Consider the following 15,038-nt stretch of genomic DNA (forward strand, 5'->3'; position numbering starts at 1 on the left):
GAACAGTTCGATCCAGTCGATGCCTAGTAGATTGATGTTGGCAGCCGTCGTCACGAAACATCTTCCCCGAGCAGTTTTGCCCTTGATGCTGATGTCGCACTGGAACTTAGCCATCAGATCAGGAGAGACTTACCCGTCGCGTTGATTGCTTGGATTGTCGGTTTCTTCATCGGAGGGTTGCCCAAACAGAGCCAGGTTTGCTTCGAGATCACCGTGATGTCACTTGCCGTATCCAGTTGCAGCTTGTTAGCCATGCCGTTGATGAAGGTTGGCACGTACTTACGCTTGCTGGAACCAGGTCCGTCCCACTCGGGCTCAGATTGGGTACCACTTCTAGTACTGCATTTGGTCCCTCGGTAGTGCAAAAGGTACTCAAGTTTGACAGATCGCAGTACACTTTTCACGGCATTCTAGATTACCTTATGAGCCATAAAATTTTGGGCAACTGCAAGGGACATAGAAGTCTTTAATTTGTCTTTGCTGGAACTTTCAAGGATGTGGTTCACGATTTTTCGGCTTTTCAGGGTTTGCATGATTTTTCTCCTCTTTGGATGATTTCGGTTTCGAAAAATAACCACAATAGCCTTCCTTGTAGCCAATCCGGTGGCACTGCTTGCACTGGTGGTTTGAAAATGGGCAATCCCTCACAAATTGCATCTGTCCGGCATTGCCAAGAGAGTTTCCCTTTTTCTCCTGGACCGCGTCGACCGATGGTTTTGAACTTGATTGGCGTTCAATCATCGATGTGTACGCCTTAAGATTGACGAGCCGCTGATAGTCGTCGATTAGGGTTTGGCGAGTGACGGGAGCTTCTGCTGCTTCGCCTTCGATCCGGGAAAGTAGCCTGGCTCGGAAGTCTGCGTTGCAATGACCTTTGAGGCCACACACAAACACCAAGCACTTAAATTGGTCGATTTTCATGTTTTTGAAATCGAAATCCACGCAGGTACGGTTCACCTTCCCTCCGCTTCTGATTTGACCAGCTGAAGACATTGGTATCGCTTGTTGAAGATGGAGGTCTGCACGCCAAAAATTTTCCTGAAGGTTTCGACGGTACCGGCGAAATCGACGTTTTTGGGAAGCTTCGACAGGATGTAGTTGACGTACCGAGTGTGTGACGGCGTGTCCAACTTTCTCAGCAGCAGCCGCACGTTGGCAGCATTGTCCGGGTTCCTGGCATCCGTCTTGAACAGTTCCGTGTACGGGCTGTATCACTGGTCAAAAGTGATTCCGTTTTCCGCGTCGAAATTCTCTCAGGATTCCAAGGGAAATCCTTTCAGGATTTCGAGGGAAATCCTCTCAGGACTTCGAGGGTAATCCTCTCAGGATTTCGTGGGAAATCCTCTCTGGATTTTGTGGGAAATCCTCTCTGGATTTCGTGGGAAATCCTTTGAGGATTTCGAGGTAAATCCTTTGAGGATTTCGAGGGACATCCTCAAAGGATATGGAAGGGAAACATCTCAGAACTTTGAGAAAATTTTTCTCTGGATTTCGAGGAAAATCCATTTTTTTTTCGTGAGAAATACTCAGGTTTTCACAGTAAATCCTCTCAGGTTTGTAAAAGAATTCTATCAGGATTTCGAATGAAATCCTCTCAGGATTTCGAAGGAAATCCTTCCAGAATTTCAAGGGAATCGTCTTGGTTTTAATCAAAACGAAATCAGATTGTCCAGCCAGATATGACCCTATTGCTGGTAATTTCGCAACTACTACCCAACAGATGGCACCACCAGTGTGTTATTGGTCGTCCATTAATGATGGTACTTCTGTAATTTGAACTATGGGCATTTTTATAAAAACTATAAGTTGTACTGAATTTTCCACGTATTTACCGCCAAACTTACCTTTAAAACCCGAGTTGTAGCACTTTTCACGACAAACCCCCTGCTTCAAGGCATGCAACAGCTGATTGCAGAGATTGAAGTTAACGTTTTCACCAACACCTACAATCAAAGCATGCTTCGATGCATGCAATTCGCTCGCAAACGCAAAGCCTGCTCTCTGTTTCACTCTCCCTGGTTGCGCAAAGTTTCTCGCCGACTTTTATCCAAACGTCATTCGCCTTTGCTTTCTCCCCCGTTTTCAATCGTTTTCCAGTCCAGTGTAGTTGGGTCAGTTCAGTATCCACATCCAGTAATGTGCGTGTGTGGAAGCAGCTGCAGCACTGCTCCGGGTTGTGCTTGAAGGAGGAACTGAATCAAAACTTTTCACACGGCCATCAATGTCGTCATAGCAAAAGCCATTGGTGTCGTCGTCGTCGTCGTCGCGTTAAAAACCCACATCCAAGTGCGCCTTGATTGAGCTCGTGTTGTTTATGTTGTGATGAGAGACGTCAGAAGAAAGCAATCAAAGCTTACGAAATCATCATTGCTGCTTGTTGTTGCCACGGTGACGAAGTGGATGTTTGATGGACGCGATTTTCCGGAGTTTCAAGGGTTGCGTTAGAACTAATCAAGTGCAAGGAGTTATTAGTAGGTGAAGCAAACAGTCTTCCCACTGAAAAAGGTGTGAATGGAAGTGCAGTGAAGTGTTTTTTCACGGTCAAAGAAAAAAAATCCCAGCGAAATCAGTGATCTTGCGGAAGATGCGCACGGGGAATGCGGATCAAGGTGATGATGATGAATGAGTGTTGCTTGCAATAGTGAAGGTGAACAACGAACGAACAGTGTGAACAGAGCAGAATTTGATGTTTAAAATAGCGAGCAGAGGTCGAGCAAACAGCAGCATTAAAAGGTAAGTAAGTTGGTTTACGATTGGATAAATTGTTTTTGCAGGATTACGGTATGTCTTATGGCGCTTCGTTACGCTGGCAAGGCAAGATACCGTGCCTAGGCGAGTAGGTAAGGTATCTTCAATTTCAAGGCGATGGTGCTCTCTCCGTTGCTCTTTCTCTCGCTAGATACCAAACACGCTAAAAGTGATCCACGCAACATGAGTGTCTGACTTGAGTGTGTTGAATTGATGATAGCTAATAAAGAAGTTTAAGTTTTTCGTGGAGGAGTCAACATTCATAAATGAATTACAGATTAAGTTGTGTAATTCATTACAATCTAAAACTCACAAATTGTAGTTATTTAAGAGGAAAATAACCATCATCGTTTTCCAAATTTTAAACACCAGTTGTTTTGCTCGAAATCAAAGCAATGTTCACGAAAATCTATCATTGCATTGCTCTTGCTATCTGCAATATGATGATATATTTGCATTAAGATTTCCTTGAATTTGGACGAAAAAACTTGTTTTTAACTTTCAATGATTGCTGATGATTGAATGATGGATTCTTTAGCCTTAAACAATGAAATTTTAAGATTCAGAGAATCCGTACACACTTAAATTATTTTACGGATTCCTGTGAAATCTCAACAGCTGAACGGTTCGGTAAAAAAAATTACCGGGGTACGGTAAATTTTCACAGTATTCGGTAAAAATTCACCGGAATCCGTAAAATTACAATGAAATTAGGGTGTTTTATTTCACTAAACTGTTTAGCTGTTGAGATTACGGTGAAATTCACCGTAAGAGCCTAGGCGGCGTCCATTTATTACGTAACGCTAAAATTGGAAATTGTTGACCACCTCCCCCCCCCCCTCCGTAACGCTTTTTGTATAAAAATTTTCAATTTTTTGTATGAGTTGTAACGTTTGAGCCTACTCCCCCCTCCTTCTAGAGCGTTACGTAATTTGTGGATGCCGCCTTAGTGTGTAGTTATTGGCGCCCGATACTTGTGCTTATTATAAATCTCGCCAATCATTACCTCTAAATCTACCAAATTGAGTTAAACTTCCATGCTTTGTAGAATACAGTCAACTTCCTGAATCAAAACTTTTATAACTAGATGTTGAAGAGGCCATCGATTGAAGGAGATATCGAGTTATAGAACCCAAAATCAGTGCAAATGCGGTCCAAGAAACCGTAGAGGTAGAAATGAAAACCATCTTTTACTATGGTTCTTAACTCATTAGATAGGCGATTACTTTTCTGTTGAAGCGCATACATCCCATTACTCTACTCGATGACGAGGTTCGCAATATCGAGTTAATGAGAGTTGACTGCATGATTAACTTGAGCTTCAATAATCTATTCTGAGGGTGTTTTCATCAACAAGCTCGTTTCCAATGCAAGAACACTAACGTTAAAGCATTTTCACACATTGCGATAGAAACATATTAGAATTTCAAACGAGTTTTTCATTTAAGGTTACACAGTTTGGAATCAACTTCTAAGATTGCACTGAAACTTCGAAGGCACAAATCTCGAGAAGAAAGCATCCAACAACAGTGTACTTTTTATTTTGGCTTTGTGCACTAGCAGAAAGCTTAAAATAAGAAGATCGGAAACGTTAGCCAACTATTTCTCCAGTTTTGTGCCTTTAAAAACGTGAGTAGGGGCACAAGTCGGCCATTGTGACGGCCATCTTTGGATTCCGAGATGTTTCACCTTAAATATAGAGGAAAGGATCCTTGAATCCTTGAATTTGAATAATTTTGTATTATAATTATTGCCAAATACGATGTAGATAAGTTTAGATTTCCTGTGCAAAAATCGCTTCAAATTTTATGAGCACATTGAAAGCATGTTTCTGAACAATCAATTTTGTCAGTTGTTTGAGAAGAGTCTAGTTTTGTGTGACAAGTTCTGAGTGTGTTTAGTTTCTCTCATCATTTTTCAGATAGATTCTCTCTGTTTTGGTTTACGTTTAAAATGCTTCACACATCTTTGGAATCCCCTGAACTGAGCCAATCGAAGTGACTTCCCAAGCAACCAAAAGTTCGGATTTTACTTAAGCAGTGAACTCAAAAGTTCATTTCTAGTAGATTTCGAGTTCCAAAGAAACTATATTGCTGAATAAAAGAACGTAACAGATACTAACAGAACTTGATTCTCGAAAAAGTAGCTCATGCACTTGTCCACAACTAGAAAGTTCAGAACAAGTTCAAGTCGAACTTTTTCCCTACTTTATGGTAAACAACATTAAATAGAATGCAACTTAAATGAACTTTATGTGAACTGAAGTTCGGTTAATTACTTTAAATGTGAGCTGCTTAAGCCAAAACATGCCCTTTATCCGAACTTTTGGTTGCTTGGGTTAAGCAATGGATCATGAAAATGAGCTCACTAATTTGTTTCGCAGTATGTCATGTAAAATGGATTTCTACCATGTTTTGGTCGATTGGTCCGTACACTTAATATATTTAAAAATCCAAATTCTTATGCAAATCGCACCAAAGAATGGTGATTTTTACTGCACGTTTCGTAAATATACGAGGCTTGCCGAGTAGGATAATTACGACGAGTGCTGTAAAATCGAGTTCTGCAACGAGTTACGTACAACATTTTTTGAAATTTCGTAGAAGACCACTTGAGGGTATCAGAAATTATATCCGAATGCATTCACCATTTTATTCTATAATTTCTGTAAAATTGTTGTGTTATGGTTCATTACGCAACTCAAAATGGTTGCGTAATGAATCATTACAGCACTGGTTTCAGTTGCGTAACGACTGTTCTCGCACTGCATACTTCAGTGCAGGAAAGTAGGCCGTTTTATGACAGATTGGCGTGATGAAAAACAGCCTACTGCGATGAGATATTGCAAAAAAAAAAACCTACATTGGGAAAATAACGAAGTTGGAAACTTGCCTTCTCATACGAATGTTCATAATTTTCTTATACATTTCCTCATGCCATTTTTATTTAGCACCATCGCACGAATTACTCAAATTGCCACTAGTGAACAGCAAAATAACTTTTTACATTTTTGAAGGAAATCTTTAAAGGAATACAGAAAAAATGGGGTGGGTAATGTCTGTTACACTACCGCGGGGTTGACGTAGGACTACTGTGGACAAAACTTCGTTCAATTCTGGGTCAGACTCTAACAACAGTGGTGCAGTAGCTTTTTGCAGATGCTAGGATGTTTGATGATAGATGATAGGTGCTGTGATTGTGAGTATTCAATTACGTTATGGTTTTAAGGGAAATCTGTCATTTGGTTTGGAAACTTTTTCAGATTTTCGGATTTCAAAGTAAAATATTTTTAAAAATCAGTGAGGATTGTGTACAAGACATTACCGCTTTACTTCACTCTTGCCAATCTTGCAATCTAGCCGGCATCTCAGTTGTAGTTTCCGCCGATGAATGTCTCGATTCTCTGCAGGGAGGACCCGTTTCGTTCGATTAGGGCTGCAACAGCGGCCACAACTATCTCATTATCCAGTGGACTGCTTCCTCTTCTTCTTCATGGCAGTGGCAGCGGTGGTGGCTTTGGCTGACCGTCGACCGACCGATAGAAGATGCCGTCCATCTTCTATCGGTCGGTCGACGGTCAGTATTATTTGAGCAAAATATGACAAATTCCTTCGCTATCGATGTCTGTACCTGAGAAGCACGCCCGGTCAGAGCAAGCCGATCTGTTGCCTGCTGAGATGCGATCCAAGCGGAGAGTGAAAAGCAAATGACGTCAACTTTTCTCTAGCACCCTTATTTATAAATTTGGTTGAAATCAACGTTCTCTTTTGAAACAGCTATTAAACTACTTGGACAGGTATGTGGGATTCAGTAAGTAAACGACATGAACCTTTGATGCTTTTTATTTCGATTGAGGTGCTTTTCAAGGAGTTACAAAGTTACAAACGTTTTAAATATTTCATGCCAACGTAGCGCTCTTTTGTTTTTGAAATTCCAATTTCACTACACGCAAACAAATTTTGTTGTATAATCTACCGAATCCATGGTAGAATTAAAAACTGCACCAACGATTTTCAACCGACTACAAAAATCTGTTAAGTTTACTATAATCTGGTGAAAATCACTGAGCAGTGCAGTAAATTTGACAATGTCCATAGTAGCATCCACTACAAAGCATTGTATTTCAATCCGTGACACCCACCGTACAACACAGTGTGGTCAAAAGTATGATGCTAAACTTCTCAAATCTAGAATGTTTTTGGTCAAAAATACTACAACTCTGGTTAAATCAACAGAAGAAATTTTCTTGTGTAGTGATGTTGACTATGTTTTGGTAGAGTTAACAGATTAATGTAGTCGGTTGAAAATCGTTGGTGCAGTTCTTAATTCTACCATGGATTCGGTAGATTATACAACATAATTTACAAGACGAAGTACATGGTTGCAGGTAGAGATAGAGTCAGGCATGGTGGTGTAAGTGCTGAGGTAGTGTTTGATGGGGATGTGTTTGAAGTTGTTGAAGAATTTGTTTACCTTGGAACACTTGTGACATGTGACAACGACGTTTCCCGCGAAGTGAAAAGACGTGTTGCGGCTGCGAATAGGGCCTTTTACAGACTACGTAACCAGCTTAGGTCCCGCAGCTTGCAAACCGAAACTAATTTCGCCCTGTATAAAACATTGATTCTTCCGGTGGCTCTCTACGGGCACGAAGCGTGGACGTTGAAAGAGTCAGACCGGAAAGCTCTCGGTGTTTTCGAGCGTAAAGTGCTGCGGACAATACTCGGTGGGAAACTCGAAAATGGTGTGTGGCGCAGACGCATGAATCACGAGTTATATCAAGTGTACAAAGATGCGAATATTATCAATCGTGTAAAATACGGCAGACTTCAGTGGGCTGGTCACTTAGTGCGAATGTGGGAAGAAAGAATTGCGAAAATAATATTCAGCAGGGAACCAGGTAGAGGCCGGCGGCTTCGGGGAAGACCACGAATACGCTGGCTGTACGCAGTGGAAGAGGACCTGGCGACTCTAAACGTTCGGGGCAACTGGAGAAGTTTCGCCCAAGACCGACGAAGATGGAGCTCTACAATACGCCCGGCAATGGCGTGATGCTACGCTGGAGCCATCAAGGTATCAAGGTAAGGTAAGTTTTATATTGAGCGGACCCAAGCCAAACGTCAAATCGACCGACCCCTTTCACACGGAGAAAATGAAATACTCAAAAGTGAGTTCATTCCACTCAATTCCGAGGGTTCGTGCGTTAACCTAATTTTGAGTTGATGGGGTAGAAGTTGTTTTCATTTGCAGCCATGCAATGAAATACCTACTGGCTAAGCTTTTTTCACACAACCGACAGATCAAATAACTCAACTTCCAGTACTATGCCACTTACTCAAATTTGAGGTAACGCACTAATGTTTGTTAGCTGGCGGGTCGGAAGGACCTGCCTTAGGGGTGAGACTCTTAGGGTCGGCACGTTGGAGCTGGTCAAGAACCCAAGTAAAACTCACTTTCTTTGGCTTTAAACTTTATATTTTTCTAACTTACTGGTGTGTGGGTTGTGTCTGGGTGTGGAGTGTGGATCGTTGCGGCCGGCCGGAAGTGGAGCACGTGAGGGTTGTCCTGGGGTTGCTGGGCTGAATTCGGGTTTCTGGGGCGAGCGGAACGCTCTTCGAGTTCACGGATGCTCTCAACGACGGTCTGGGTCTCTTGGATGACTTCTAGAGCCACTTGGATGCTCTTGGTAGCTTGTAGTATACCACTCGGAATCTGACGGTCCGGGGTGGTCAATACCAGGCGAAATCGGCCTATAGTAATGGGTCCTGAGGGAGAACGGAATCGGGCAACGGTTTAACAGAGCGACAGGGTTTAAACTGTCGTTGGTCATACCTGATTCGGTTATATATCACAACGGAACTTTTACTTGAACTTAACGTCTTGACCAACGGTTATTTTAAGTACACCGGGTCTATGGTTATATTTGCGAACTGGTTGCCTCGAGGTTCTAACTTGAATAGGCTTTGCTCTAATCTCAGTTCGACCCAGATGCCTGTCCCTTTTCCCTCTGTCCTTTTCATCCTTTATTTTCTCTTTTCGACGCCGATTTAACTATGGCAACCCTTTTTCCCCTTTTTGGCTCAATATTATGTGTGTTGTCTTAGACTTGTTCAGTATATGGTGATAGTGTGTTAACAAATTTTGTTCTCTTATATCCTAATTTTCTAATAGTTTACTAACATTTTACAAACAGAAGGATAACAATTATATTAACGCTACTAACAAATACTAACCAATTAACAAACTTATTCTTAACAAACAATTAACAAAGTTAGCGTATCTCAACGGTAACATGTTTGGTTTTTGGGTTGATTTGCTCTTCGCTCTCTAACAACAATAGAAGGAGCGAAAGAAATAGGGAGAGAAAAATAAGCTAAAATATACTCAAATATGGGTTTTATGTTTTCTCCGTGCCTTGTGTGTTTCACAGAACAGCAATGCTGTCACAATGTTAAATCCCATATACAGTGGCGCCTTTGTTTTGATGCGGTGAGCACTTGCAAAAACTACATTCAATGATCCATTCCAGAAAAAGTCTTTTGAATTTAAAAAGTCTCAACATCATATGCTACATTAAATGCGATTCAAGGATTTTTACTTTTCAAACGTTTAATTACAAAACCAAACGACCTAAGAGGCTATCCATTATGTACGTAATGAATTGTGGGAGGAGAGGGTGTTCAAAATTACTTACGAACCCTACAAATATTTTTTAATGCTTACATAAAAAAAATAACAATGTGGAGCGAAGGGTTCAAAAGCGCCATAGTTATCTTACGTGACTAATTGATGGCTCCTAATTACCATTTTCAACTTTCGAAACCTAACCAATAAAGCTATAAGGATATATTTATTCTCAATTCTTCTTCGTCCTTTAACGTCCTCACTGGGACAGAGCCTGCTTCTTAGCTTAGTGTTGCCTAAACTGCCATTTAAGCATTCGTATATCGTGTTGCAGGTACGATTATACTCTATGCCCAGGGAAGTCAAGGAAATTTCCATTACGAAAAGATCCTGGACCGACCGGGATTCGAACCCAGACACCTTCAGCATGGTTTTGCTTTGTAGCCGCGGACTCTAACCGCTCGGCTAAGGATGGCCCAATTATTCTCAATTACATTGCTTCAAAACGTTCGAAAGTTTTTTCCGTTTATTCAAAATAAAAACTATCGCGTTTTTATTTTGAACGAACGGAAATAACTGTCGAACGTTTTGAAGAAATGTAATTGAGAATAAATATATCATTATTACTTTAATCTGATTATTTCTGCTTTTTGTCTCTTGGATTATAATTTCTATTTTTTTTCAAAACCTGTTCGGATTTCCTGTATGTTAATTGAAGTCAGAAGATTGCATAACGATTGAAAAGCAGCAGAAGCTAATAAGTAGTAGCCGGAATCATATAAATTGTATGCAGATTGGGCTGACTCTATGAATATTTTCAGAGATCAAAGGGATTACTATTACTAAAACGCTGGCCGCTGATGCTCTTTCAATAATCAGTTGCAGATCGTACAAGAAAAAAGTTTAATCCTCTAGATGTGAAATTTTAATTTTCATTAGAATAATCATTTTTGTTATCTATCTCAGATTTCTACTACTCAAGATGGCCAATTTTATGTGAAGGTTGGTAACCTCCAACCCTCTATGTTATCAGCTTTATTTATTGATATTGATAATAAGACTCAAATAGGGCTATTGGCCGTTGAAGCAGTGATAGATCTGATTGTGTATTGAAATTTGATCCAACTTTTGAGAGGCACTGCAAATAATAAAAGCCAGCCAAATTTTTAGTAAAGATTCAAGAATTTTATCCCACATTTGCGAGATAGGGAATTTTTCGCGCAATTCACAGTTTTATTGGCTAAGCGACAAGAAGCGAAGTCTGTATTTCATGGAGTGAAGTATTATTTTTACATCTAGCTTTTTGAATACGTTTGCAATTTTCTGCTGTGATTATGCTTATGATCAGATCTGCGTTATGGGAGCGCCTTGAGAAAAATAATACAATTTGAGTGGAATCTTTCGATTGGAAATCAAGCTGCTTCTTGAACAACATCAACTAACAAGGGCAGGTCCGTCACACTCCGGCTCAGATTGTGTACCACTTCTAGTACTACATTTGGTCCCTCTGTAATACAAAAGGTACCCAAGTTTGACAGATCGTAGTACACTTTTCACGGCATTCTAGATTACCTTATGAGCCATACAATTTTGGGCAACTGCAAGGGACATGGAGGTCTTTAATTTGTCTTTGAACAAGGGTCTTCGGCAATAGTCCCAATGTTTCAGAAAGTTCGTATGTGGCAACTAACATTTGTCCATGCACGTACAGGCAACATGAAAGGTATCTTGTAATCTAAGTAGCTAAACAATCAAGATATCCCTGGCTACACCCCCGACCCTAGTAACTAAGAGTTTGTTATTTTTCATAACTGTTCACTTGCTAATAAACCTCCGTTGAAGTCAGACGCTTTCCAAGCTTATTCCATTCCTTTGAAACGGTACCCCATTCTAAGATATCTTGATAACTAATATATAGAAAAAGCAATTAAATCTCTGAAATAATTATGATAAATTTAAAAAAATCAAGGAGGGTAGAAATCCATAACAAATGTTGTGAAAATTTTTGACATTTAAATCAACAAGCGTAAGGTACTATCCACTTAGACCCAGCTATAAAATGTGTTAGCAAGACATGTCAAAATCGAATCACCCCTGTATGTTTTATGGCTAGCGTAAAAAGATGGATAATCTTGTTATGTGGTTCTGGTCGGGTAGCAGGGTTGTTAACGTTAATCAACGATCAACACTGTTAACGTTAATTTTTCTCGAGATCAACGCTAACGGCGTTTCGTTGATTTTCATGTTTGTTAACGTTAGCGTCAACGGATTGCGTTGAATTAACGTCAACGAACATCGTTAATCTTATCGTTGATTACTGGGTCTGGGTGACCTGTGTAGATGCAATGAAAATTTTCACTAAGGTGATAAACAAGTTGTCTCCATGCAAATACCGTAACCAAGGAAATTGAAAATAAAAACCTTGTTTACGGGTATAAAAGGATGCAAGCAGCAAGGGCCAAGATCAATTTTGTACGAGTGGAAATGAAGATCTACTAATTTTTGTCGCCAAGTGGTCCTTTCGCCGAGAAAATTTTCAAATAAGGAGTGTATCGAAAAGTAGTCGCAAACATTCAAAACGGTGTATCTCAGAGCATAGTTTATCTTTTCAAAAGCTTTTTCCACGCAAATCTTCATCATGTCATCAAGTTTTGGATCAACTAAAACAATATTGAATAATATGCAGTCTTAATATAAATACAACAAGATTTATAAAGCATAGAAAATAAAATCTTGTACAAAATTACATTTTTGAAGTGTTTTCTGAAGATTCGATGGTTTGTTTTGAACAACATTTATGTATTTCAAACAAAATGGGATGAAAAGCTTAATCTATCGGAAAATATGTTAACTACATATAGCACGTGAAACGGATTTCAAAAAAAATAATAATTGCTCTAAAAAAGCTCAATTATTGAAATAAGGTCGGTTTTTGAATGTCACTTTTATATAATCAACTTTTGAAGCTCTGCCATATACAGCGGTAATTCTAAAGAGTACTATTTTTTACTTACGTTACTTCATAAGGATGCAAATTAACTTTTCCAATCAAAAAAAAAATTTTTATTCGTTCCAATCGTTCGATATTATCATTAACGTAGAGAAGGAAAAAAATAAAAAACGAGGTTCTTACAAATCGACTTTTTTCGATTTTTGTATTTGCTCTCAAATGCTTGTTAATGTATTTTTCAATAAATGTTTTACACCATGTCTTGAGAGTTGTGGCACAGAATATATAAGCATAAACAAAAAACATTTTTTCTCAAAATTTAACACATTTTTTAACACATCAATTTTTTCAGAGGTGTGCAAGATTTTCATCGTCATCTGCTAAAAATTCGAAAAATTACCATACAAAATGCCACTTTATCGAAACAATATCACCGCATCATAATTTTAAAAACAATTCTAAAGTACTTCTGATCAAAAAATTGCTTGTGGGTTCAACCCAATATTTTTGAAACGGTTTTGAATGTTTGCGACTACTTTTCGATACACTCCTTACTGTACACTGGTTTCCGGGAAGTGAAAGCGTTTTGAAATCTCAAATTTTAAGGTTGAATCACTGCATGGATAAATTCTTGCCGCTCACATCTCAAACCTAAGCAATTGAAAAATGTGTTGCATAGGCTTGAACATACACACCTGGAAAACATCTGGTGGTCACGAAGCTATTTCCTGCAAAATTAGTTCATCTAGTTAGTGGCAAAAGTAAGTAACCAAATTCTATTTTTCCTATGCTATGTTTTGGGACCCGTATCTCAACTCCTGGTAGTTTGAATTGACTGTAATTTGAATGCCGAACTATAAATGACCTGATGTTTTATCTATAGCGAATACCTTATATTGCATTGCAGTCATTTACCAAAGAGTTCCAGAGAATTGGTCAAAGACAAAAGCAACCGAGAGATTTTTTACCTGATTCAAAAACGGTATGTTTTAGGTGGTTGATTTGTTCAACAAAATTGTTCACATGTAGAGATTACGTCAATTTGCAGAACATACCAATTGGGCACTTCCATGAACCACTTTGGTATGGGGTTTTTTTCTCGGCCGAATCGTCTGAAACTTTGCAAAAAGAAGCTCTTTAATACGACGCATATTGTGGCCAAATATGAGCTCAGTAGCTTCCAAAACATCCACTGCTGAAGTGAATCTAAAATGCCAAGAATAGGATCCGGCTCTTTACCGTTTGTAATTGAATTGAAAAATCTCTCAGTTCCTTACTTTTGTCATTGAACTGCAATGCACGCTACGTCCAAACTAGCAGATTATGTAAATTGAATGTAACTCGGATTTTTTCCGCTATTGTTCAGTATTTGGGTTATATTTTCATAATCCGATGGTTCTAAAATATTCCATCGGTAGAATTTTGATTTTTGACGTTGGATAACGTCTTACGGCAACATATGGGGGTACAATTCAGAAAAACGAAAAATTGAGCATGTAACGAAAAATGGTCAGGTTTTGACCGCTAATAACTCAGTCATTTATCGATAGATTTTCAATATTTATCCATGAATCGATTGGAAATTTATCTACGCGTCGATTCAAATGGAGGACACTATTGATTATTTGCAACAAACTATTGAAACACCGTAAAACGTTGACCCCTTTCTTATCTAACCAATCACGTTCAAGCACATTTTTCGGTTCCGCTTCCCACTATAAAAGCGCACCGCACCCTGCTCTTCCCTCATTCTTCTTTTTGCCGACAGACTGTGAACACGGTCGGTGAGCAAATTTCGAGAGTCATTCGCGTCCGTGAGTGCACCAGCCAGCATAAACGTTTTCGGCCAGAAATCCGTCGCTACCAGCCAGTGCTCCGCTGTCATTGACATGCGGGAGGCTAGCGCGGTCATTCTGGTTCATTAGATCGAGCGGCACAGCCGTCACCGTCCGTGTAATATTCCCTAATTTGTACGAGATGGCTGAAGAAAATCGACCAAAGCCGCTTGTTGAAGCGCACATCGTCATCCGCACCGCAAATCTCATCGGGCGATGCGTAAACCTAACTAGAGTTTTCAATCCCGGGAACATTTCCCGGGAAATGAGATTTCCCGGGATTCCCGTTTCCCGGGAAATAATTTTCAGCTTCCCGGGATTCCCGTATTTCCCGGGAAGCTCTACACGCAAACAAATTTTGTTGTATAATCTACCGAATCCATGGTAGAATTTTGAACTGCACCAACGATTTTCAACCGACTACAAAAATCTGTTAACTTTACTATAATCTGGTAAAAATCACTGATCAGTGAAGTAAATGTGACCATGTCCAAGTAGCATTCTCTACAAAGCTTTGTTTTTCAATCCGAGACACCCACCGTGCAACACAGTGTGGTCAAAAGTATACTGCCAAACTTGTCAAATCAAGATTTTTTCTAGTTATTAATACTGCAGCTCTAGTTAAATAAACCGAATATATTTTCTTGTATAGTGATGTTGACTGTGTTTTCGTAGAGTTGACAGATAAAAGTAGTCGGTTGAAAATCGTTGGTGCAGTTCTAAATTTTACCATGGATTCAGTAGTTTCTACAATAAAATTCATTTCAGTGTATTTTCATGAAGAATTCTAAAGATCATCTATATTCAAATAAAAAACATCGTTCAATTTACTCTTCATTTATTGAGCTGATTTTCGTAATCGTAATCTTCTCGTAATAGTT

General features: G+C 39.5%; 1 protein-coding gene across 2 annotated transcripts in view; it reads left to right on the plus strand.

The window, feature by feature from the left end:
- Positions 1-2,049: 2,049 nt before the first annotated feature.
- Positions 2,050-15,038, plus strand: part of LOC5569245 (protein retinal degeneration B) — a 218,544-nt gene continuing 205,555 nt past the window's right edge. For both annotated transcript variants that reach the window (XM_021839224.1, XM_021839231.1), the window contains exon 1: positions 2,050-2,733. The gene's annotated coding sequence lies outside the window, so the exon portion shown is untranslated. The remainder of the gene's footprint in view (positions 2,734-15,038) is intronic.

Source organism: Aedes aegypti, chromosome 1, assembly GCF_002204515.2.
Source record: "Aedes aegypti strain LVP_AGWG chromosome 1, AaegL5.0 Primary Assembly, whole genome shotgun sequence".
Classification (NCBI taxonomy): Eukaryota; Metazoa; Arthropoda; class Insecta; order Diptera; family Culicidae; genus Aedes; species Aedes aegypti.